Source organism: Lithobates pipiens, unplaced genomic scaffold (genome assembly GCF_037356315.1).
Source record: "Lithobates pipiens isolate NorthernLeopardFrog02 unplaced genomic scaffold, aLitPip1_a1.2 Scaffold_19, whole genome shotgun sequence".
NCBI classification, from domain to species: domain Eukaryota; kingdom Metazoa; phylum Chordata; class Amphibia; order Anura; family Ranidae; genus Lithobates; species Lithobates pipiens.
In genome coordinates this window covers 13,802,486-13,827,597 of record NW_027507764.1, presented here as the reverse complement: position 1 = coordinate 13,827,597, position 25,112 = coordinate 13,802,486, and the positions used below count along the sequence as shown (strand labels likewise).

Here is a 25,112-nt window from a genome sequence, read left to right as displayed (position 1 = left end):
GAAGCTCATGGTCTCTTTCAAGCTTCTTGTACTTGTCACCGGCAGCCTGGCTCCGCCTTTCCTTGACTTTACTACAATCAGCTGTGCCTTTTCACAAGCATGGCAGCACACCGCACTTTGTCGTGTCGTCTCTCCTCTCGCTTGCTCTCCTCAAGCCCGTCCCTGCCTCCTGCTGCTTTGCTCCCTCTTTAACCTCTTCCTGCCTGCACCTTCTCACGCACACACCACATCCTCAGCCTTGCTTCCACGGCTCCTTTCTGGCTTCCCCTGGCCTGACTTTAACCCTTTTCGCTGACAAGGCTTTGCACCACAGGAAGAAGAAGAGCAGCAGGTTGCATGTAGCGCGGGGCCTTATGCCTGCACTTGTTTACGCCTTCGCTCTCCTAGCAGGTGGCCAGCCCATGGATCTCCAGAACCTGCCTTCTGTTCCGTTGGCTACTGGAAGCTGACTGCTGGGGAGGAAGCCAGTACATCTACCCCCCTGGCTACCGGAGGACCCCTCACCTATACCAGTGTTAGGTGTGACCTCAACAAGTCACCTATTTGTCAGGTTATGTTACCGTTTCCCAATTGTTAGTTAGAGTTCTTATCCAAGCAAAGAGACACGGAGATATTATTCAGTATTTCTGCTCAGAAGTCCGTCGTTAACTCTGACTGTCTCTGACTTTCTCTGGCTCTGAGCTCTTTATTACTTCTCTTTTATAGACAGAAAAGGGCAAACATCAGCAAATGTAAAAAAAACAACATTTTCAAAGTAAAGACAATTCTCCGGGTGTTATCAGCTGATAAGACAATCTTCTGGGCGTAGACTGCTTTTTAGGGCTGATGCGGCCTCTTCTTGATGAGTACGTGACAATAGATGACGAATCCTTATTTTACAGAGAAGGATAGAAAAATACAAGTATTTAGTAAGACATAAGGTCAACCATTTTGTTTTGACACCCCTTAATCCTTACATTTCCCCCTTTGACATCACCCCTCCCTCTTGCCCTGGGTCCACCTGAACAAGTTCTAGTCAGCCTATATCCAGAGTACTCTCCCTGACCGCGAGTTGTCAGAGGGGTATACACCCATCCCCCTGGACAGTACCAACATCTAAAATTCAGGAAGAGTGGCTTTTCTGACAGATGGGTGATGTCAAGAAACTAAATCTACCTATCTTCACAAAAGTTCCATCTTTTCCACATCATTTACCTTGGCTTTCTTGCAAAAGCACATAAACAACTTAAAGCATGCATAAAAGAAAAATACGAATAAGAGCACCACTATAATCGTCATTGCTGCCTTCTTAACCCAAGAGAATAACCCTGAGAAACTAAAAGTTCCACCAAACGGATCCCAGTCGCGACCAATATTTCGGGCCTTCTCTTGTAAATTCTTTACTTCCGTACGGTGTTGTGCAATGATGTCATAATAATCAGGTACCTCAATACTGGTATTATGTATCCAAGTACAGCACTCATAGTCCTCAGTAGTTTCACAGAGTCCTGTCAGTGCTGCACTCATACTTTCAATTGCTAATTCATGTAATTCTAATTGTTGTCTGATGGCTCTGGTCTCCAGATTTAACTTAGTAATGTCATCAGAGTTTTTCTCCAAAACATCATTAATAATTCCTGTATAGTTATTTAGTCGTTTCATTAAGTCTATACCCCATCCTGTCCAGGACGGGAACCAAGCCCATGCCATGTCCTTCTTCAGGAATATTTCTCTTTTACTACGATACCTGAGGGGATATCTAGGATGCATGCTAGCTTCTAATAGGTGATCACCTCGTTCATCACCTACTACTCCCATTACTGGTACTAAACTTGCGAGGTAGCACCATCCCTGAGCTCTTCTAGGTATCCAAGTATAACATTTATCCTCACAACAGATGTATATATTATTTCCCAGTGCTACTGATCTTGAACTGATATCATTTCTATAACGAGAGGTGTATCCATAGAGGGATAAGTTGGATACTAACCACCTAACATTATTATCCACAATGTTAGTGAGGAAGTCAGATAATGTCTGGTGTGTGCTGGAATTACTGGGATAGAAGCTTCCATTTAATACGACAATGGACAAATTAAACTTGCTGTCTTGGCATTCTCCATTTCCTCCCGTTGTGTTCCCTAAGTTGAAACACCAATCAGGGGAAAAGGCGAGACCATTTGACTTAAACATTACTGTCTCGCTGGTATTTGTTCTAATTATGTTAATGCTACTGTTAGCAAGATCAGTATAGTTTATAGGAACTGCCATCAGTGGTATACTTGCTGTGCTGGGGTGTAATTTGCTACAAATCCAACATTTCTCATATCCTGACTTCTGGGCATAAGCATATTTAAACTTCAGTAATAACATTTTTTTAGAAAATCCTTCATCCTTGTATATTTTATTCTGTGAGGTAACCAAACTATTAGCCAGAATTACTGAAACAATAAAAAGATACATGTTGTCATTTGCCAACTGGCTCCTTTTTACAATGAGAAGCGTGGATCCAGGTAGGTTTCCCTTCCAATTTCACTGAGGTTGCTGTAATCAATAGCACCTGGAAAGGACCTTCAAACCTTGGTTCCAGTGTCTTTCTGGTATGTTTCTTTACATACACATAGTCTCCTGGTTGTAGATCGTGTGTACCTGTGACAGAATTAGGGTCTGGAAGAGAAGAATACACACTCTTGTGGATTTTAGTCAGACGCTGTTGCAACTGTATTACATACGTAGTTAAACTATCACATTGTAATTGCATACTTTGAGGAAAATATAAACCTAATCTAGGTGCACTTCCAAACAGTATTTCATATGGGGATAACCCTGTTTTTCCTGTTGGGGTGTACCTAATAGAGAACAAAGCTAAAGCTAGGCACTCAGGCCATGGTTTGTTCAACTCCTACATAGCCTTTTGTATTTTCAGCTTGATTGTACCATTTACTCTTTCTACTGATCCTGAACTCTGTGGGTGGTAAGGAGTATGAAAACTTTGTTGAACCCCTAACATTGCCATCACATTTTGCATTATTTCTCCCGTGAAATGTGTCCCCCTATCTGATTCTATTGTTTCTGGGAGACCAAACCTAGGTATCAGCTCAGTAATCAGTTTCTTGGCGGTGGCTTTTGCCGTAGCTGATTTCACAGGATAACTTTCGGCCAGCCTGAAAAATAGGCAGATGCACACGAGAACAAATTCAAAGGGGCCGCTCTTAGGCATTTGTATGTAGTCAATCTGCAGTCTCTGAAAAGGATATTGGGCCCGGACCTGATGTTTACGTGGGGTTTTCACTCTCTGTCCTGGGTTATTAATCAGACAGATTTGGCATGCAGCACAGTAGTTCCTTGCAGTACTACTGAATCCAGGGGCTAGCCATCCTTGGCTTACAATCCTATACATAGAATTGGAGCTGACATGAGTGGGTAAGTGAACAGCCGCTGCCATTGCGGGGTATAGAGAAGCGGGTAGACATATTTTGTCTCCTTCTCTCCATACATTGTCAAGGCCTGGTGCAGCTCCCTCCTTAACCCAACGGTCCTTCTCAATAGCCCCTGCTTGTTCCTGTAGTTCCATTAGCTGCTGCCATGTGGTTTCGGGCATACTCACCTGTACCGTGGCTAAGGTCTCAGGGCTTACTTCCCCTAGAGCTGCCTTCTTTGCAGTTAAATCTGCAAATGCGTTTCCTTTTGCCTCAGTTGTTTTTGTGCTCGTGTGTGCCGCTATCTTCATGATGGCTACTCTTATAACCTTTTGAAGATTGTTCAGGACTCTTTTGATTCCTTCACCATGTTTAACAGGTGTACCTGCTGCTGTAAGGTAACCTCTAGCTTTCCATATGTGGCCATAATCATGTGCCACACCGTAGGCGTATGCGGAATCAGTGTAAATGTTCCCTTCTTGTCCCTCTAAGTGTTCTAGGGCTTTCTCTAGAGCGGTTAGTTCCGCTTCTTGTGCCGACATGTGTGCTGGTAGTGACTTTGCCTCAATTACCTGTGTGTCCGTTACCACAGAATAACCTGTGTGATATTTACCTTTGTCATCAGCAAATCTACTACCATCTATGTACAGTGTGTGTTCTGCATTTGCAATGGGTATGTCTGTGACATGTGGGAACCCCGTGGTTTCTTGTTCCATAAGTTGAAAACAATCGTGTTCATCAGATGTTATGTCATGAAATGAAAGTGTGTCAGAATCCTGAGTATCTTGTGCTGTGTCTACACCATTATCATCATTACTCCCCCCTGTCAAATCTGTCTGTAATGGTAAAAGCTGTGCTAAGTTAAAAGAAGTGCATCGCTGAAAGGTAACATTGGGGGGTAGGAGCAAAGTGCATTGTAGACGCAGCTGCCTTGCCATTGATATGTGTTTTGGTTGGACCTGTGATAAGATGGCGTGTATGTCATGTGTGGTATGTACCACTACAGGATTGTCTAAGACAATTTCTGAGGATTTGTCAATGATAATTGACACTGCTGCAACTGCTCGTACACAGGACGGTGATCCTCTAGAGACAGGATCGAGAGCCGCCGAGAAGTATGCTACCGGCCTTTGTTTGATGTGTTGTTGTGTCAACACCCCTGTTGCGTGTCCCGTGATTTCAGCAATGTACAAATGAAATGTTTTGGTATAGTCAGGGATCCCGATCGCAGGTGCCGAAATTAGTAACCTTTTTAAGGTGCTAAAAGATTCATGACCTGCTTCTGTGAGTACATAGGGTACTATTTTCAAGCAATCATATAATGGCTGCATCAGAGAACTGGCATGTGGTATTCATTGTCTACAATATGATACCATTCCCAGAAACATACGAAGTTGCTTAAAGTTGCGTGGGATATTCATTTGTCTTATGGCCTGGACTCGGTCTTCAGTGAGGTGTCGAGTACCCTGGGATATACAGTGGCCCAAAAAGACAACCTTTTTCTGACATACCTGTAACTTAGTTCTATTCACCTTGCACCCTTTTTCAGCCAGGAATTGTAACAATGAGAGAGTGGCTTTTAAACAAGTATCGTTATCCGGACAACATAACAATAGGTCATCTACATATTGCAACAATACACAAGTGTCAGGTGGTTGCCATTCCCCCTATTTTTACTTTTTAAGGTTTAGTCAGTGGGGCATCGGACAAAAGACCGTCATAACCACTTATGGGTATGGTGTCACGGGACGTCATGTGTGGAGGGACTACTGAATCAGACAACAGACTGCGTGACGCTCCTGTGTCAACCAAACAAGGAATATGTTTACCTTCCACCTTCATCAACATGTGGAGCATTTTGTTCTCTGATTCAGCTAGGACTGGGGCAAGTCATGCGGTCGGATCGTCCCTATCATTGGTACGCCTCTGTCTGTAGTCCCTCGTGTCTCTGTCCGTGTTTCCTTCCTGTTCGTCTTTTATCCTTTTCCTACAGTCTCTTTTTATATGTCCCACCTTGTTGCAGTAATAACAGGTAAGAGGTTTACGGGAGGAATTCCCTCCTTCATTGACCCGGGCAACAGTGTTAACTCCCGGTGTCCTTCTGGGTTTAGTTTCTGCTAAATCAGCCTCTATGCCTTGTGCTTTCTGCAACAATGTTCCTCTGTCCCGTATGGCTCTCCATTCAGGAGTACATGCCTTCAGTTTGTCACCTATTTGGGGTACTAGTCCTTCCATAAACTGTCGATTGAAAGCCCTAATGGTGACGGGTAAGGCTAAATCTAGACCTTCGTCAGCCATCATGCTTTCCATGTTGAGGTAAAATTCTGTAACAGTCTGACCTGGGGCCTGTTTTATGGGCGCTGTCGAACCCCTTTCCTGCTGTTTCCCTTGGCAAAATTCTCGTAACTGAGCAATAAACAGGGGTCTAGAGTCTATATGACGGGGATGTACTCCTGGTGGGTCCGTGGTAGGATCCCCTTGTGGTCTATGTGGAGCAATTTCATTCATAAATTGATTAAACATCGTTAGTGTCATTTTATGTCTACATATATCTTCCCCATCTTGCCAAGTTGCTTCATGTGTGTCTAGTAATTGTGTCACGAATCTACAGAATGCGGCAGGTTTTGCTACGGGATCAGGAGCATTCTGTATTAATGCCATAAGAGTGTCAGCCGACCAAGGTGTCCATGTCCTCAGAACGACTTGTCGAGTCACTGTAGGTGGCTGTCCTGCTTGACCCGCATTTGGATTATTTACTTGTATTACCCTAGTCCGACTATGGACTGGAGCTACGGGCTCTGGTCTTTGAGCGCCGCAATGTACACATTCCTGTGCCCAGTCTGGGTTCTGGGTACCGCATACTCGGCATACCCATCCTCTTCCTCTTAAGGAAGGATAAAGTTTTGGTCTTTCATTACCTGGTGTGGTAGTGTTATAAGGAGGTGGAGTACCTTCCGTATTTACCCTATCGCCGGGAGCAGAAGGAAGACTTTTGTGTCGGACCTTCATATCCCATCCACCCTTTTCCTGACAATACTCCCATCCCTCCTCTTCAGCCCTGTTGGAAACCTTAATTAAACATTGTATTTGTGATACCCATCTGTTCTGCAATATCTCTCCCTGTCTGTCTTTCTTTATTTCTTCCCAACCTTCTACACTTAATCCATTTTCTCCATCCATCCCCAATTTCTTGAGAATCCTATTTGTGCCCTGTGCCTTATCCTTCCCATACAACATTGTAATTATGTCTTTAACAGCATAACATTTCTGAGATTCCTCCTGGGGTTTACCATGTGTCTGGCCCATTTTGACAGTCCTGCCTAGGTGGCGTTTGGATCACTTACTAAGTGTCTCGTTGCCTTCTCCTCCTAGGGTGCCAAAATACTAAAAACCTCTCCTGGATGAGATTTCTGAAATCGAATTACCTTATATGCTAGCCAACTGACAAATATTATGACCAGACTGACGGCTACAACATATACAAGCATTCCCTTTTGGTGGCCAAACACATATGACTAGGTCTCCGGGACTTTGTGGAGACCTTATTTCCGTCCCATTACCATGGAATCTCTCAGCATTCGTTTCTTATTCCTGCTTTATCGAGGCAGTCAGGACTTATACTTTCAACCCGTTTTTAGGCTCATGAATCAAAAAGCGTATATCAAACTTAAGTGTCGGACCCCCAAAGTACTCTTACGAGTTAAGGGCGCATTCCGTTACCCATTGGGATGATATATGTTTCCATTCACACCATACAAACAGGGCTTATCTCATTCACAACAGACAGATGACAAGTAGACAGACAAGAAACAACGGTAACATAAGCCAAAATATTAAGTTCAAGACCCGCTTACTACAGAGGTTGGTTTTTACCTGAAGAACAATTCAGACAGATCAGGTGGGCACAAATCTAAGAAGCACAGAGTTTATAAGAAAATAAAGCTTTTCTTACCTGCGCAGGATTTGTCTGTGGTTCTTGATGTGCCCAGCCTTTTTGTTCCGTCCTTATGTTCGTTCGCCTCTTGTAGTTTCTTCAGCGAGTCCCTATTCGCGGCGCCAGAAATGTTAGGTGTGACCTCAACAAGTCACCTATTTGTCAGGTTATGTTACCGTTTCCCAATTGTTAGTTAGAGTTCTTATCCAAGCAAAGAGACACGGAGATATTATTCAGTATTTCTGCTCAGAAGTCCGTCGTTAACTCTGACTGTCTCTGACTTTCTCTGGCTCTGAGCGCTTTATTACTTCTCTTTTATAGACAGAAAAGGGCAAACATCAGCAAATGTAAAAAAAACAACATTTTCAAAGTAAAGACAATTCTCCGGGTGTTATCAGCTGATAAGACAATCTTCTGGGCGTAGACTGCTTTTTAGGGCTGATGCGGCCTCTTCTTGATGAGTACGTGACAATAGATGACGAATCCTTATTTTACAGAGAAGGATAGAAAAATACAAGTATTTAGTAAGACATAAGGTCAACCATTTTGTTTTGACACCCCTTAATCCTTACACCAGGCACCATGCCTCACCAGTGGCTGCAGTCAAGCAACTGCTTGACTTGCCCACTAGGTAGACCTTTTCCTGTAGAGCTGCTCCATACCCCACATGTGCCGCCTTACTCACCCAACTTCTTTTCAATAGGCCTGGAGACCAACATGCATGATGCACCCCTTTCAAGGACTTCAGAGAAGGCTTAGAACACTTGATGCAACTTGACTGAGAAGTCTGGCCCATTACAGTTCAACGTGAACAATGGTCATATCCTGACCCAAACGACCACTGATTGGCTTCCCAGGATTACCTCTACAAGGTAGCAGTTCATATTGGCCTTTGAGTTGCCATCTCATCCCTTTAAATCCAAACACATCTGAATTGCACAGATTCTTTGGCTGATTAAGGTGGTAATTAAACTCACTTGTTGCCTTATCTGCATTTAATTAGCCTCAGAACCTGTGTAATTCAGATGTGTTTGGGTTTAAAGGGATGAGGTGGCAACCCTAGTTGGCCTCGTGCAAGTGCTGCCTGATCACCCGAAACCCAGCCTTCCCCTATATTTATATGACCGGTGGGTAGGCTAGATCCAAAAAAACCAGCAGCGCACGCATTACCTCTTTCCCTCCAAGCCTGGGGCAGCCGCTAACTAAAACCGCGCTCCTGTAGGCAACCTGCTGCCTACACCTTAGCCGCTTCAGGGTGCCGGTTTGACGAGGGGTCGGCTCTGTGGCTTCTCTCTGGCTTTGGCAGTCGGCGTGCGTGTTTCCCGTGCTGTCCCCCAGCCTGGAGATCGCTGTGGAATGTGTTGGCGCAAGGGCGACTAAAGAGCAGGAGTGATGGCACCAAAAGGTCTCAGGAGAGTGCTGGAAAATGGCTGGGCCGTGGAGCCTAAGCAGGATGTAGGATGGGGGCTAGCTAGGTGGGGGTTGCGCCTGGCCGTTGTTTTGCTGCTATAGGGGACTGGATGCGTGGCAATCTCCTGAGGGAGGGAGGTAGAGAGAAGAAAGTGTATTTTTGAAAGAAGGGGTGAGATTGTATAAGTGGGCTTGTAAAAAGTGTAGGCTTGGTTGGGCAGGGGTGATTTTGTAGGATGTAGGTGTGCAGGAGGGCTTGCAGAGAGGGAGAGCGCTTTGGGTAAAAGTGAATGTAAAAAGAGGCATTATGGGAGAGTGACTGACCCCTGGTGGAAGAAAAGCAAAAGCCTACAGCACCTGGTATTCCCAGGCGGTCTCCCATCCAAGTACTAACCAGGCCCGACCCTGCTTAGCTTCCGAGATCAGACGAGAGCGGGCGCATTCAGGGTGGTGTGGCCGTAGGTGAAGCTCATGGTCTCTTTCAAGCTTCTTGTACTTGTCACCGGCAGCCTGGCTCCGCCTTTCCTTGACTTTACTACAATCAGCTGTGCCTTTTCACAAGCATGGCAGCACACCGCACTTTGTCGTGTCGTCTCTCCTCTCGCTTGCTCTCCTCAAGCCCGTCCCTGCCTCCTGCTGCTTTGCTCCCTCTTTAACCTCTTCCTGCCTGCACCTTCTCACGCACACACATCCTCAGCCTTGCTTCCACGGCTCCTTTCTGGCTTCCCCTGGCCTGACTTTAACCCTTTTCGCTGACAAGGCTTTGCACCACAGGAAGAAGAAGAGCAGCAGGTTGCATGTAGCGCGGGGCCTTATGCCTGCACTTGTTTACGCCTTCGCTCTCCTAGCAGGTGGCCAGCCCATGGATCTCCAGAACCTGCCTTCTGTTCCGTTGGCTACTGGAAGCTGACTGCTGGGGAGGAAGCCAGTACATCTACCCCCCTGGCTACCGGAGGACCCCTCACCTATACCAGGCACCATGCCTCACCAGTGGCTGCAGTCAAGCAACTGCTTGACTTGCCCACTAGGTAGACCTTTTCCTGTAGAGTTGCTCCATACCCCACATGTGCCGCCTTACTCAGCCAACTTCTTTTCAATAGGCCTGGAGACCAACATGCATGATGCACCCCTTTCAAGGACTTCAGAGAAGGCTTAGAACACTTGATGCAACTTGACTGAGAAGTCTGGCCCATTACAGTTCAACGTGAACAATGGTCATATCCTGACCCAAACGACCACTGATTGGCCTCCCAGGATTACCTCTACAAGGTAGCAGTTCATGTTGGCCTTTGAGTTGCCATCTCATCCCTTTAAATCCAAACGCATCTGAATTGCACAGATTCTTTGGCTGATTAAGGTGGTAATTAAACTCACTTGTTGCCTTATCTGCATTTAATTAGCCTCAGAACCTGTGTAATTCAGATGTGTTTGGGTTTAAAGGGATGAGGTGGCAACCCTAGTTGGCCTCGTGCAAGTGCTGCCTGATCACCCGAAACGCAGCCTTCCCCTATATTTATATGACCGGTGGGTAGGCTAGATCCAAAAAAAACAGCAGCGCACACATTACCTCTTTCCCTCCAAGCCTGGGGCAGCCGCTAACTAAAACCGCGCTCCTGTAGGCAACCTGCTGCCTACACCTTAGCCGCTTCAGGGTGCCGGTTTGACGAGGGGTCGGCTCTGTGGCTTCTCTCTGGCTTTGGCAGTCGGCGTGCGTGTTTCCCGTGCTGTCCCCCAGCCTGGAGATCGCTGTGGAATGTGTTGGCGCAAGGGCGACTAAAGAGCAGGAGTGATGGCACCAAAAGGTCTCAGGAGAGTGCTGGAAAATGGCTGGGCCGTGGAGCCTAAGCAGGATGTAGGATGGGGGCTAGCTAGGTGGGGGTTGCGCCTGGCCGTTGTTTTGCTGCTATAGGGGACTGGATGCGTGGCAATCTCCTGAGGGAGGGAGGTAGAGAGAAGAAAGTGTATTTTTGAAAGAAGGGGTGAGATTGTATAAGTGGGCTTGTAAAAAGTGTAGGCTTGGTTGGGCAGGGGTGATTTTGTAGGATGTAGGTGTGCAGGAGGGCTTGCAGAGAGGGAGAGCGCTTTGGGTAAAAGTGAATGTAAAAAGAGGCATTATGGGAGAGTGACTGACCCCTGGTGGAAGAAAAGCAAAAGCCTACAGCACCTGGTATTCCCAGGCGGTCTCCCATCCAAGTACTAACCAGGCCCGACCCTGCTTAGCTTCCGAGATCAGACGAGAGCGGGCGCATTCAGGGTGGTGTGGCCGTAGGCGAAGCTCATGGTCTCTTTCAAGCTTCTTGTACTTGTCACCGGCAGCCTGGCTCCGCCTTTCCTTGACTTTACTACAATCAGCTGTGCCTTTTCACAAGCATGGCAGCACACCGCACTTTGTCGTGTCGTCTCTCCTCTCGCTTGCTCTCCTCAAGCCCGTCCCTGCCTCCTGCTGCTTTGCTCCCTCTTTAACCTCTTCCTGCCTGCACCTTCTCACGCACACACCACATCCTCAGCCTTGCTTCCACGGCTCCTTTCTGGCTTCCCCTGGCCTGACTTTAACCCTTTTCGCTGACAAGGCTTTGCACCACAGGAAGAAGAAGAGCAGCAGGTTGCATGTAGCGCGGGGCCTTATGCCTGCACTTGTTTACGCCTTCGCTCTCCTAGCAAGTGGCCAGCCCATGGATCTCCAGAACCTGCCTTCTGTTCCGTTGGCTACTGGAAGCTGACTGCTGGGGAGGAAGCCAGTACATCTACCCCCCTGGCTACCGGAGGACCCCTCACCTATACCAGTGTTAGGTGTGACCTCAACAAGTCACCTATTTGTCAGGTTATGTTACCGTTTCCCAATTGTTAGTTAGAGTTCTTATCCAAGCAAAGAGACACGGAGATATTATTCAGTATTTCTGCTCAGAAGTCCGTCGTTAACTCTGACTGTCTCTGACTTTCTCTGGCTCTGAGCTCTTTATTACTTCTCTTTTATAGACAGAAAAGGGCAAACATCAGCAAATGTAAAAAAAACAACATTTTCAAAGTAAAGACAATTCTCCGGGTGTTATCAGCTGATAAGACAATCTTCTGGGCGTAGACTGCTTTTTAGGGCTGATGCGGCCTCTTCTTGATGAGTACGTGACAATAGATGACGAATCCTTATTTTACAGAGAAGGATAGAAAAATACAAGTATTTAGTAAGACATAAGGTCAACCATTTTGTTTTGACACCCCTTAATCCTTACATTTCCCCCTTTGACATCACCCCTCCCTCTTGCCCTGGGTCCACCTGAACAAGTTCTAGTCAGCCTATATCCAGAGTACTCTCCCTGACCGCGAGTTGTCAGAGGGGTATACACCCATCCCCCTGGACAGTACCAACATCTAAAATTCAGGAAGAGTGGCTTTTCTGACAGATGGGTGATGTCAAGAAACTAAATCTACCTATCTTCACAAAAGTTCCATCTTTTCCACATCATTTACCTTGGCTTTCTTGCAAAAGCACATAAACAACTTAAAGCATGCATAAAAGAAAAATACGAATAAGAGCACCACTATAATCGTCATTGCTGCCTTCTTAACCCAAGAGAATAACCCTGAGAAACTAAAAGTTCCACCAAACGGATCCCAGTCGCGACCAATATTTCGGGCCTTCTCTTGTAAATTCTTTACTTCCGTACGGTGTTGTGCAATGATGTCATAATAATCAGGTACCTCAATACTGGTATTATGTATCCAAGTACAGCACTCATAGTCCTCAGTAGTTTCACAGAGTCCTGTCAGTGCTGCACTCATACTTTCAATTGCTAATTCATGTAATTCTAATTGTTGTCTGATGGCTCTGGTCTCCAGATTTAACTTAGTAATGTCATCAGAGTTTTTCTCCAAAACATCATTAATAATTCCTGTATAGTTATTTAGTCGTTTCATTAAGTCTATACCCCATCCTGTCCAGGACGGGAACCAAGCCCATGCCATGTCCTTCTTCAGGAATATTTCTCTTTTACTACGATACCTGAGGGGATATCTAGGATGCATGCTAGCTTCTAATAGGTGATCACCTCGTTCATCACCTACTACTCCCATTACTGGTACTAAACTTGCGAGGTAGCACCATCCCTGAGCTCTTCTAGGTATCCAAGTATAACATTTATCCTCACAACAGATGTATATATTATTTCCCAGTGCTACTGATCTTGAACTGATATCATTTCTATAACGAGAGGTGTATCCATAGAGGGATAAGTTGGATACTAACCACCTAACATTATTATCCACAATGTTAGTGAGGAAGTCAGATAATGTCTGGTGTGTGCTGGAATTACTGGGATAGAAGCTTCCATTTAATACGACAATGGACAAATTAAACTTGCTGTCTTGGCATTCTCCATTTCCTCCCGTTGTGTTCCCTAAGTTGAAACACCAATCAGGGGAAAAGGCGAGACCATTTGACTTAAACATTACTGTCTCGCTGGTATTTGTTCTAATTATGTTAATGCTACTGTTAGCAAGATCAGTATAGTTTATAGGAACTGCCATCAGTGGTATACTTGCTGTGCTGGGGTGTAATTTGCTACAAATCCAACATTTCTCATATCCTGACTTCTGGGCATAAGCATATTTAAACTTCAGTAATAACATTTTTTTAGAAAATCCTTCATCCTTGTATATTTTATTCTGTGAGGTAACCAAACTATTAGCCAGAATTACTGAAACAATAAAAAGATACATGTTGTCATTTGCCAACTGGCTCCTTTTTACAATGAGAAGCGTGGATCCAGGTAGGTTTCCCTTCCAATTTCACTGAGGTTGCTGTAATCAATAGCACCTGGAAAGGACCTTCAAACCTTGGTTCCAGTGTCTTTCTGGTATGTTTCTTTACATACACATAGTCTCCTGGTTGTAGATCGTGTGTACCTGTGACAGAATTAGGGTCTGGAAGAGAAGAATACACACTCTTGTGGATTTTAGTCAGACGCTGTTGCAACTGTATTACATACGTAGTTAAACTATCACATTGTAATTGCATACTTTGAGGAAAATATAAACCTAATCTAGGTGCACTTCCAAACAGTATTTCATATGGGGATAACCCTGTTTTTCCTGTTGGGGTGTACCTAATAGAGAACAAAGCTAAAGCTAGGCACTCAGGCCATGGTTTGTTCAACTCCTACATAGCCTTTTGTATTTTCAGCTTGATTGTACCATTTACTCTTTCTACTGATCCTGAACTCTGTGGGTGGTAAGGAGTATGAAAACTTTGTTGAACCCCTAACATTGCCATCACATTTTTCATTATTTCTCCCGTGAAATTTGTCCCCCTATCTGATTCTATTGTTTCTGGGAGACCAAACCTAGGTATCAGCTCAGTAATCAGTTTCTTGGCGGTGGCTTTTGCCGTAGCTGATTTCACAGGATAACTTTCGGCCAGCCTGAAAAATAGGCAGATGCACACGAGAACAAATTCAAAGGGGCCGCTCTTAGGCATTTGTATGTAGTCAATCTGCAGTCTCTGAAAAGGATATTGGGCCCGGACCTGATGTTTACGTGGGGTTTTCACTCTCTGTCCTGGGTTATTAATCAGACAGATTTGGCATGCAGCACAGTAGTTCCTTGCAGTACTACTGAATCCAGGGGCTAGCCATCCTTGGCTTACAATCCTATACATAGAATTGGAGCTGACATGAGTGGGTAAGTGAACAGCCGCTGCCATTGCGGGGTATAGAGAAGCGGGTAGACATATTTTGTCTCCTTCTCTCCATACATTGTCAAGGCCTGGTGCAGCTCCCTCCTTAACCCAACGGTCCTTCTCAATAGCCCCTGCTTGTTCCTGTAGTTCCATTAGCTGCTGCCATGTGGTTTCGGGCATACTCACCTGTACCGTGGCTAAGGTCTCAGGGCTTACTTCCCCTAGAGCTGCCTTCTTTGCAGTTAAATCTGCAAATGCGTTTCCTTTTGCCTCAGTTGTTTTTGTGCTCGTGTGTGCCGCTATCTTCATGATGGCTACTCTTATAACCTTTTGAAGATTGTTCAGGACTCTTTTGATTCCTTCACCATGTTTAACAGGTGTACCTGCTGCTGTAAGGTAACCTCTAGCTTTCCATATGTGGCCATAATCATGTGCCACACCGTAGGCGTATGCGGAATCAGTGTAAATGTTCCCTTCTTGTCCCTCTAAGTGTTCTAGGGCTTTCTCTAGAGCGGTTAGTTCCGCTTCTTGTGCCGACATGTGTGCTGGTAGTGACTTTGCCTCAATTACCTGTGTGTCCGTTACCACAGCATAACCTGTGTGATATTTACCTTTGTCATCGGCAAATCTACTACCATCTATGTACAGTGTGTGTTCTGCATTTGCAATGGGTATGTCTGTGACATGTGGGAACCCCGTGGTTTCTTGTTCCATAAGTTGAAAACAATCGTGTTCATCAGATGTTATGTCATGAAATGAAAGTGTGTCAGAATCCTGAGTATCTTGTGCTGTGTCTACACCATTATCATCATTACTCCCCCCTGTCAAATCTGTCTGTAATGGTAAAAGCTGTGCTAAGTTAAAAGAAGTGCATCGCTGAAAGGTAACATTGGGGGGTAGGAGCAAAGTGCATTGTAGACGCAGCTGCCTTGCCATTGATATGTGTTTTGGTTGGACCTGTGATAAGATGGCGTGTATGTCATGTGTGGTATGTACCACTACAGGATTGTCTAAGACAATTTCTGAGGATTTGTCAATGATAATTGACACTGCTGCAACTGCTCGTACACAGGACGGTGATCCTCTAGAGACAGGATCGAGAGCCGCCGAGAAGTATGCTACCGGCCTTTGTTTGATGTGTTGTTGTGTCAACACCCCTGTTGCGTGTCCCGTGATTTCAGCAATGTACAAATGAAATGTTTTGGTATAGTCAGGGATCCCGATCGCAGGTGCCGAAATTAGTAACCTTTTTAAGGTGCTAAAAGATTCATGACCTGCTTCTGTGAGTACATAGGGTACTATTTTCAAGCAATCATATAATGGCTGCATCAGAGAACTGGCATGTGGTATTCATTGTCTACAATATGATACCATTCCCAGAAACATACGAAGTTGCTTAAAGTTGCGTGGGATATTCATTTGTCTTATGGCCTGGACTCGGTCTTCAGTGAGGTGTCGAGTACCCTGGGATATACAGTGGCCCAAAAAGACAACCTTTTTCTGACATACCTGTAACTTAGTTCTATTCACCTTGCACCCTTTTTCAGCCAGGAATTGTAACAATGAGAGAGTGGCTTTTAAACAAGTATCGTTATCCGGACAACATAACAATAGGTCATCTACATATTGCAACAATACACAAGTGTCAGGTGGTTGCCATTCCCCCTATTTTTACTTTTTAAGGTTTAGTCAGTGGGGCATCGGACAAAAGACCGTCATAACCACTTATGGGTATGGTGTCACGGGACGTCATGTGTGGAGGGACTACTGAATCAGACAACAGACTGCGTGACGCTCCTGTGTCAACCAAACAAGGAATATGTTTACCTTCCACCTTCATCAACATGTGGAGCATTTTGTTCTCTGATTCAGCTAGGACTGGGGCAAGTCATGCGGTCGGATCGTCCCTATCATTGGTACGCCTCTGTCTGTAGTCCCTCGTGTCTCTGTCCGTGTTTCCTTCCTGTTCGTCTTTTATCCTTTTCCTACAGTCTCTTTTTATATGTCCCACCTTGTTGCAGTAATAACAGGTAAGAGGTTTACGGGAGGAATTCCCTCCTTCATTGACCCGGGCAACAGTGTTAACTCCCGGTGTCCTTCTGGGTTTAGTTTCTGCTAAATCAGCCTCTATGCCTTGTGCTTTCTGCAACAATGTTCCTCTGTCCCGTATGGCTCTCCATTCGGGAGTACATGCCTTCAGTTTGTCACCTATTTGGGGTACTAGTCCTTCCATAAACTGTCGATTGAAAGCCCTAATGGTGACGGGTAAGGCTAAATCTAGACCTTCGTCAGCCATCATGCTTTCCATGTTGAGGTAAAATTCTGTAACAGTCTGACCTGGGGCCTGTTTTATGGGCGCTGTCGAACCCCTTTCCTGCTGTTTCCCTTGGCAAAATTCTCGTAACTGAGCAATAAACAGGGGTCTAGAGTCTATATGACGGGGATGTACTCCTGGTGGGTCCGTGGTAGGATCCCCTTGTGGTCTATGTGGAGCAATTTCATTCATAAATTGATTAAACATCGTTAGTGTCATTTTATGTCTACATATATCTTCCCCATCTTGCCAAGTTGCTTCATGTGTGTCTAGTAATTGTGTCACGAATCTACAGAATGCGGCAGGTTTTGCTACGGGATCAGGAGCATTCTGTATTAATGCCATAAGAGTGTCAGCCGACCAAGGTGTCCATGTCCTCAGAACGACTTGTCGAGTCACTGTAGGTGGCTGTCCTGCTTGACCCGCATTTGGATTATTTACTTGTATTACCCTAGTCCGACTATGGACTGGAGCTACGGGCTCTGGTCTTTGAGCGCCGCAATGTACACATTCCTGTGCCCAGTCTGGGTTCTGGGTACCGCATACTCGGCATACCCATCCTCTTCCTCTTAAGGAAGGATAAAGTTTTGGTCTTTCATTACCTGGTGTGGTAGTGTTATAAGGAGGTGGAGTACCTTCCGTATTTACCCTATCGCCGGGAGCAGAAGGAAGACTTTTGTGTCGGACCTTCATATCCCATCCACCCTTTTCCTGACAATACTCCCATCCCTCCTCTTCAGCCCTGTTGGAAACCTTAATTAAACATTGTATTTGTGATACCCATCTGTTCTGCAATATCTCTCCCTGTCTGTCTTTCTTTATTTCTTCCCAACCTTCTACACTTAATCCATTTTCTCCATCCATCCCCAATTTCTTGAGAATCCTATTTGTGCCCTGTGCCTTATCCTTCCCATACAACATTGTAATTATGTCTTTAACAGCATAACATTTCTGAGATTCCTCCTGGGGTTTACCATGTGTCTGGCCCATTTTGACAGTCCTGCCTAGGTGGCGTTTGGATCACTTACTAAGTGTCTCGTTGCCTTCTCCTCCTAGGGTGCCAAAATACTAAAAACCTCTCCTGGATGAGATTTCTGAAATCGAATTACCTTATATGCTAGCCAACTGACAAATATTATGACCAGACTGACGGCTACAACATATACAAGCATTCCCTTTTGGTGGCCAAACACATATGACTAGGTCTCCGGGACTTTGTGGAGACCTTATTTCCGTCCCATTACCATGGAATCTCTCAGCATTCATTTCTTATTCCTGCTTTATCGAGGCAGTCAGGACTTATACTTTCAACCCGTTTTTAGGCTCATGAATCAAAAAGCGTATATCAAACTTAAGTGTCGGACCCCCAAAGTACTCTTACGAGTTAAGGGCGCATTCCGTTACCCATTGGGATGATATATGTTTCCATTCACACCATACAAACAGGGCTTATCTCATTCACAACAGACAGATGACAAGTAGACAGACAAGAAACAACGGTAACATAAGCCAAAATATTAAGTTCAAGACCCGCTTACTACAGAGGTTGGTTTTTACCTGAAGAACAATTCAGACAGATCAGGTGGGCACAAATCTAAGAAGCACAGAGTTTATAAGAAAATAAAGCTTTTCTTACCTGCGCAGGATTTGTCTGTGGTTCTTGATGTGCCCAGCCTTTTTGTTCCGTCCTTATGTTCGTTCGCCTCTTGTAGTTTCTTCAGCGAGTCCCTATTCGCGGCGCCAGAAATGTTAGGTGTGACCTCAACAAGTCACCTATTTGTCAGGTTATGTTACCGTTTCCCAATTGTTAGTTAGAGTTCTTATCCAAGCAAAGAGACACGGAGATATTATTCAGTATTTCTGCTCAGAAGTCCGTCGTTAACTCTGACTGTCTCTGACTTTCTCTGGCTCTGAGCTCTTTATTACTTCTCTTTTATAGACAGAAAAGGGCAAACATCAGCAAATGTAAAAAAAACAACATTTTCAAAGTAAAGACAATTCTCCGGGTGTTATCAGCTGATAAGACAATCTTCTGGGCGTAGACTGCTTTTTAGGGCTGATGCGGCCTCTTCTTGATGAGTACGTGACAATAGATGACGAATCCTTATTTTACAGAGAAGGATAGAAAAATACAAGTATTTAGTAAGACATAAGGTCAACCATTTTGTTTTGACACCCCTTAATCCTTACACCAGGCACCATGCCTCACCAGTGGCTGCAGTCAAGCAACTGCTTGACTTGCCCACTAGGTAGACCTTTTCCTGTAGAGCTGCTCCATACCCCACATGTGCCGCCTTACTCACCCAACTTCTTTTCAATAGGCCTGGAGACCAACATGCATGATGCACCCCTTTCAAGGACTTCAGAGAAGGCTTAGAACACTTGATGCAACTTGACTGAGAAGTCTGGCCCATTACAGTTCAACGTGAACAATGGTCATATCCTGACCCAAACGACCACTGATTGGCTTCCCAGGATTACCTCTACAAGGTAGCAGTTCATATTGGCCTTTGAGTTGCCATCTCATCCCTTTAAATCCAAACACATCTGAATTGCACAGATTCTTTGGCTGATTAAGGTGGTAATTAAACTCACTTGTTGCCTTATCTGCATTTAATTAGCCTCAGAACCTGTGTAATTCAGATGTGTTTGGGTTTAAAGGGATGAGGTGGCAACCCTAGTTGGCCTCGTGCAAGTGCTGCCTGATCACCCGAAACCCAGCCTTCCCCTATATTTATATGACCGGTGGGTAGGCTAGATCCAAAAAAACCAGCAGCGCACGCATTACCTCTTTCCCTCCAAGCCTGGGGCAGCCGCTAACTAAAACCGCGCTCCTGTAGGCAACCTGCTGCCTACACCTTAGCCGCTTCAGGGTGCCGGTTTGACGAGGGGTCGGCTCTGTGGCTTCTCTCTGGCTTTGGCAGTCGGCGTGCGTGTTTCCCGTGCTGTCCCCCAGCCTGGAGATCGCTGTGGAATGTGTTGGCGCAAGGGCGACTAAAGAGCAGGAGTGATGGCACCAAAAGGTCTCAGGAGAGTGCTGGAAAATGGCTGGGCCGTGGAGCCTAAGCAGGATGTAGGATGGGGGCTAGCTAGGTGGGGGTTGCGCCTGGCCGTTGTTTTGCTGCTATAGGGGACTGGATGCGTGGCAATCTCCTGAGGGAGGGAGGTAGAGAGAAGAAAGTGTATTTTTGAAAGAAGGGGTGAGATAGTATAAGTGGGCTTGTAAAAAGTGTAGGCTTGGTTGGGCAGGGGTGATTTTGTAGGAGCTAGGTGTGCAGGAGGGCTTGCAGAGAGGGAGAGCGCTTTGGGTAAAAGTGAATGTAAAAAGAGGCATTATGGGAGAGTGACTGACCCCTGGTGGAAGAAAAGCAAAAGCCTACAGCACCTGGTATTCCCAGGCGGTCTCCCATCCAAGTACTAACCAGGCCCGACCCTGCTTAGCTTCCGAGATCAGACGAGAGCGGGCGCATTCAGGGTGGTGTGGCCGTAGGTGAAGCTCATGGTCTCTTTCAAGCTTCTTGTACTTGTCACCGGCAGCCTGGCTCCGCCTTTCCTTGACTTTACTACAATCAGCTGTGCCTTTTCACAAGCATGGCAGCACACCGCACTTTGTCGTGTCGTCTCTCCTCTCGCTTGCTCTCCTCAAGCCCGTCCCTGCCTCCTGCTGCTTTGCTCCCTCTTTAACCTCTTCCTGCCTGCACCTTCTCACGCACACACCACATCCTCAGCCTTGCTTCCACGGCTCCTTTCTGGCTTCCCCTGGCCTGACTTTAACCCTTTTCGCTGACAAGGCTTTGCACCACAGGAAGAAGAAGAAGAGCAGCAGGTTGCATGTAGCGCGGGGCCTTATGCCTGCACTTGTTTACGCCTTCGCTCTCCTAGCAGGTGGCCAGCCCATGGATCTCCAGAACCTGCCTTCTGTTCCGTTGGCTACTGGAAGCTGACTGCTGGGGAGGAAGCCAGTACATCTACCCCCCTGGCTACCGGAGGACCCCTCACCTATACCAGGCACCATGCCTCACCAGTGGCTGCAGTCAAGCAACTGCTTGACTTGCCCACTAGGTAGACCTTTTCCTGTAGAGTTGCTCCATACCCCAAATGTGCCGCCTTACTCACCCAACTTCTTTTCAATAGGCCTGGAGACCAACATGCATGATGCACCCCTTTCAAGGACTTCAGAGAAGGCTTAGAACACTTGATGCAACTTGACTGAGAAGTCTGGCCCATTACAGTTCAACGTGAACAATGGTCATATCCTGACCCAAACGACCACTGATTGGCTTCCCAGGATTACCTCTACAAGGTAGCAGTTCATATTGGCCTTTGAGTTGCCATCCCATCCCTTTAAATCCAAACGCATCTGAATTGCACAGATTCTTTGGCTGATTAAGGTGGTAATTAAACTCACTTGTTGCCTTATCTGCATTTAATTAGCCTCAGAACCTGTGTAATTCAGATGTGTTTGGGTTTAAAGGGATGAGGTGGCAACCCTAGTTGGCCTCGTGCAAATGCTGCCTGATCACCCGAAACGCAGCCTTCCCCTATATTTATATGACCGGTGGGTAGGCTAGATCCAAAAAAACCAGCAGCGCACGCATTACCTCTTTCCCTCCAAGCCTGGGGCAGCCGCTAACTAAAACCGCGCTCCTGTAGGCAACCTGCTGCCTACACCTTAGCCGCTTCAGGGTGCCGGTTTGACGAGGGGTCGGCTCTGTGGCTTCTCTCTGGCTTTGGCAGTCGGCGTGCGTGTTTCCCCTGCTGTCCCCCAGCCTGGAGATCGCTGTGGAATGTGTTGGCGCAAGGGCGACTAAAGAGCAGGAGTGATGGCACCAAAAGGTCTCAGGAGAGTGCTGGAAAATGGCTGGGCCGTGGAGCCTAAGCAGGATGTAGGATGGGGGCTAGCTAGGTGGGGGTTGCGCCTGGCCGTTGTTTTGCTGCTATAGGGGACTGGATGCGTGGCAATCTCCTGAGGGAGGGAGGTAGAGAGAAGAAAGTGTATTTTTGAAAGAAGGGGTGAGATTGTATAAGTGGGCTTGTAAAAAGTGTAGGCTTGGTTGGGCAGGGGTGATTTTGTAGGAGCTAGGTGTGCAGGAGGGCTTGCAGAGAGGGAGAGCGCTTTGGGTAAAAGTGAATGTAAAAAGAGGCATTATGGGAGAGTGACTGACCCCTGGTGGAAGAAAAGCAAAAGCCTACAGCACCTGGTATTCCCAGGCGGTCTCCCATCCAAGTACTAACCAGGCCCGACCCTGCTTAGCTTCCGAGATCAGACGAGAGCGGGCACATTCAGGGTGGTGTGGCCGTAGGCGAAGCTCATGGTCTCTTTCAAGCTTCTTGTACTTGTCACCGGCAGCCTGGCTCCGCCTTTCCTTGACTTTACTACAATCAGCTGTGCCTTTTCACAAGCATGGCAGCACACCGCACTTTGTCGTGTCGTCTCTCCTCTCGCTTGCTCTCCTCAAGCCCGTCCCTGCCTCCTGCTGCTTTGCTCCCTCTTTAACCTCTTCCTGCCTGCACCTTCTCACGCACACACCACATCCTCAGCCTTGCTTCCACGGCTCCTTTCTGGCTTCCCCTGGCCTGACTTTAACCCTTTTCGCTGACAAGGCTTTGCACCACAGGAAGAAGAAGAGCAGCAGGTTGCATGTAGCGCGGGGCCTTATGCCTGCACTTGTTTACGCCTTCGCTCTCCTAGCAGGTGGCCAGCCCATGGATCTCCAGAACCTGCCTTCTGTTCCGTTGGCTACTGGAAGCTGACTGCTGGGGAGGAAGCCAGTACATCTACCCCCCTGGCTACCGGAGGACCCCTCACCTATACCAGGCACCATGCCTCACCAGTGGCTGCAGTCAAGCAACTGCTTGACTTGCCCACTAGGTAGACCTTTTCCTGTAGAGCTGCTCCATACCCCACATGTGCCGCCTTACTCACCCAACTTCTTTTCAATAGGCCTGGAGACCAACATGCATGATGCACCCCTTTCAAGGACTTCAGAGAAGGCTTAGAACACTTGATGCAACTTGACTGAGAAGTCTGGCCCATTACAGTTCAACGTGAACAATGGTCATATCCTGACCCAAACGACCACTGATTGGCTTCCCAGGATTACCTCTACAAGGTAGCAGTTCATGTTGGCCTTTGAGTTGCCATCTCATCCCTTTAAATCCAAACGCATCTGAATTGCACAGATTCTTTGGCTGATTAAGGTGGTAATTAAACTCACTTGTTGCCTTATCTGCATTTAATTAGCCTCAGAACCTGTGTAATTCAGATGTGTTTGGGTTTAAAGGGATGAGGTGGCAACCCTAGTTGGCCTCGTGCAAGTGCTGCCTGATCACCCGAAACCCAGCCTTCCCCTATATTTATATGACCGGTGGGTAGGCTAGATCCAAAAAAACCAGCAGCGCACGCATTACCTCTTTCCCTCCAAGCCTGGGGCAGCCGCTAACTAAAACCGCGCTCCTGTAGGCAACCTGCTGCCTACACCTTAGCCGCTTCAGGGTGCCGGTTTGACGAGGGGTCGGCTCTGTGGCTTCTCTCTGGCTTTGGCAGTCGGCGTGCGTGTTTCCCGTGCTGTCCCCCAGCCTGGAGATCGCTGTGGAATGTGTTGGCGCAAGGGCGACTAAAGAGCAGGAGTGATGGCACCAAAAGGTCTCAGGAGAGTGCTGGAAAATGGCTGGGCCGTGGAGCCTAAGCAGGATGTAGGATGGGGGCTAGCTAGGTGGGGGTTGCGCCTGGCCGTTGTTTTGCTGCTATAGGGGACTGGATGCGTGGCAATCTCCTGAGGGAGGGAGGTAGAGAGAAGAAAGTGTATTTTTGAAAGAAGGGGTGAGATTGTATAAGTGGGCTTGTAAAAAGTGTAGGCTTGGTTGGGCAGGGGTGATTTTGTAGGAGCTAGGTGTGCAGGAGGGCTTGCAGAGAGGGAGAGCGCTTTGGGTAAAAGTGAATGTAAAAAGAGGCATTATGGGAGAGTGACTGACCCCTGGTGGAAGAAAAGCAAAAGCCTACAGCACCTGGTATTCCCAGGCGGTCTCCCATCCAAGTACTAACCAGGCCCGACCCTGCTTAGCTTCCGAGATCAGACGAGAGCGGGCGCATTCAGGGTGGTGTGGCTGTAGGCGAAGCTCATGGTCTCTTTCAAGCTTCTTGTACTTGTCACCGGCAGCCTGGCTCCGCCTTTCCTTGACTTTACTACAATCAGCTGTGCCTTTTCACAAGCATGGCAGCACACCGCACTTTGTCGTGTCGTCTCTCCTCTCGCTTGCTCTCCTCAAGCCCGTCCCTGCCTCCTGCTGCTTTGCTCCCTCTTTAACCTCTTCCTGCCTGCACCTTCTCACGCACACACCACATCCTCAGCCTTGCTTCCACGGCTCCTTTCTGGCTTCCCCTGGCCTGACTTTAACCCTTTTCGCTGACAAGGCTTTGCACCACAGGAAGAAGAAGAGCAGCAGGTTGCATGTAGCGCGGGGCCTTATGCCTGCACTTGTTTACGCCTTCGCTCTCCTAGCAGGTGGCCAGCCCATGGATCTCCAGAACCTGCCTTCTGTTCCGTTGGCTACTGGAAGCTGACTGCTGGGGAGGAAGCCAGTACATCTACCCCCCTGGCTACCGGAGGACCCCTCACCTATACCAGGCACCATGCCTCACCAGTGGCTGCAGTCAAGCAACTGCTTGACTTGCCCACTAGGTAGACCTTTTCCTGTAGAGTTGCTCCATACCCCAAATGTGCCGCCTTACTCACCCAACTTCTTTTCAATAGGCCTGGAGACCAACATGCATGATGCACCCCTTTCAAGGACTTCAGAGAAGGCTTAGAACACTTGATGCAACTTGACTGAGAAGTCTGGCCCATTACAGTTCAACGTGAACAATGGTCATATCCTGACCCAAACGACCACTGATTGGCTTCCCAGGATTACCTCTACAAGGTAGCAGTTCATATTGGCCTTTGAGTTGCCATCTCATCCCTTTAAATCCAAACACATCTGAATTGCACAGATTCTTTGGCTGATTAAGGTGGTAATTAAACTCACTTGTTGCCTTATCTGCATTTAATTAGCCTCAGAACCTGTGTAATTCAGATGTGTTTGGGTTTAAAGGGATGAGGTGGCAACCCTAGTTGGCCTCGTGCAAGTGCTGCCTGATCACCCGAAACGCAGCCTTCCCCTATATTTATATGACCGGTGGGTAGGCTAGATCCAAAAAAACCAGCAGCGCACGCATTACCTCTTTCCCTCCAAGCCTGGGGCAGCCGCTAACTAAAACCGCGCTCCTGTAGGCAACCTGCTGCCTACACCTTAGCCGCTTCAGGGTGCCGGTTTGACGAGGGGTCGGCTCTGTGGCTTCTCTCTGGCTTTGGCAGTCGGCGTGCGTGTTTCCCGTGCTGTCCC

General features: G+C 47.0%; 5 non-coding genes across 5 annotated transcripts; all 5 read right to left on the bottom strand.

Annotated features, from left to right (window-relative positions):
- Positions 1–9,087: 9,087 nt before the first annotated feature.
- LOC143999618 (5S ribosomal RNA) lies at positions 9,088–9,206 on the bottom strand. The gene has a single exon (XR_013278082.1). It is a non-coding gene; the product is annotated as a 5S ribosomal RNA (ribosomal RNA).
- A 1,688-nt stretch (positions 9,207–10,894) lies between these two features.
- LOC143999259 (5S ribosomal RNA) lies at positions 10,895–11,013 on the bottom strand. The gene has a single exon (XR_013277998.1). It is a non-coding gene; the product is annotated as a 5S ribosomal RNA (ribosomal RNA).
- A 9,087-nt stretch (positions 11,014–20,100) lies between these two features.
- LOC143999616 (5S ribosomal RNA) lies at positions 20,101–20,219 on the bottom strand. Its single transcript, XR_013278081.1, has one exon. It is a non-coding gene; the product is annotated as a 5S ribosomal RNA (ribosomal RNA).
- Positions 20,220–21,913: 1,694 nt separating this feature from the next.
- LOC143999596 (5S ribosomal RNA) lies at positions 21,914–22,032 on the bottom strand. Its single transcript, XR_013278063.1, has one exon. It is a non-coding gene; the product is annotated as a 5S ribosomal RNA (ribosomal RNA).
- A 1,691-nt stretch (positions 22,033–23,723) lies between these two features.
- On the bottom strand, positions 23,724–23,842 carry LOC143999571 (5S ribosomal RNA). The gene has a single exon (XR_013278041.1). It is a non-coding gene; the product is annotated as a 5S ribosomal RNA (ribosomal RNA).
- Between the last annotated feature and the right edge of the window lie 1,270 nt (positions 23,843–25,112).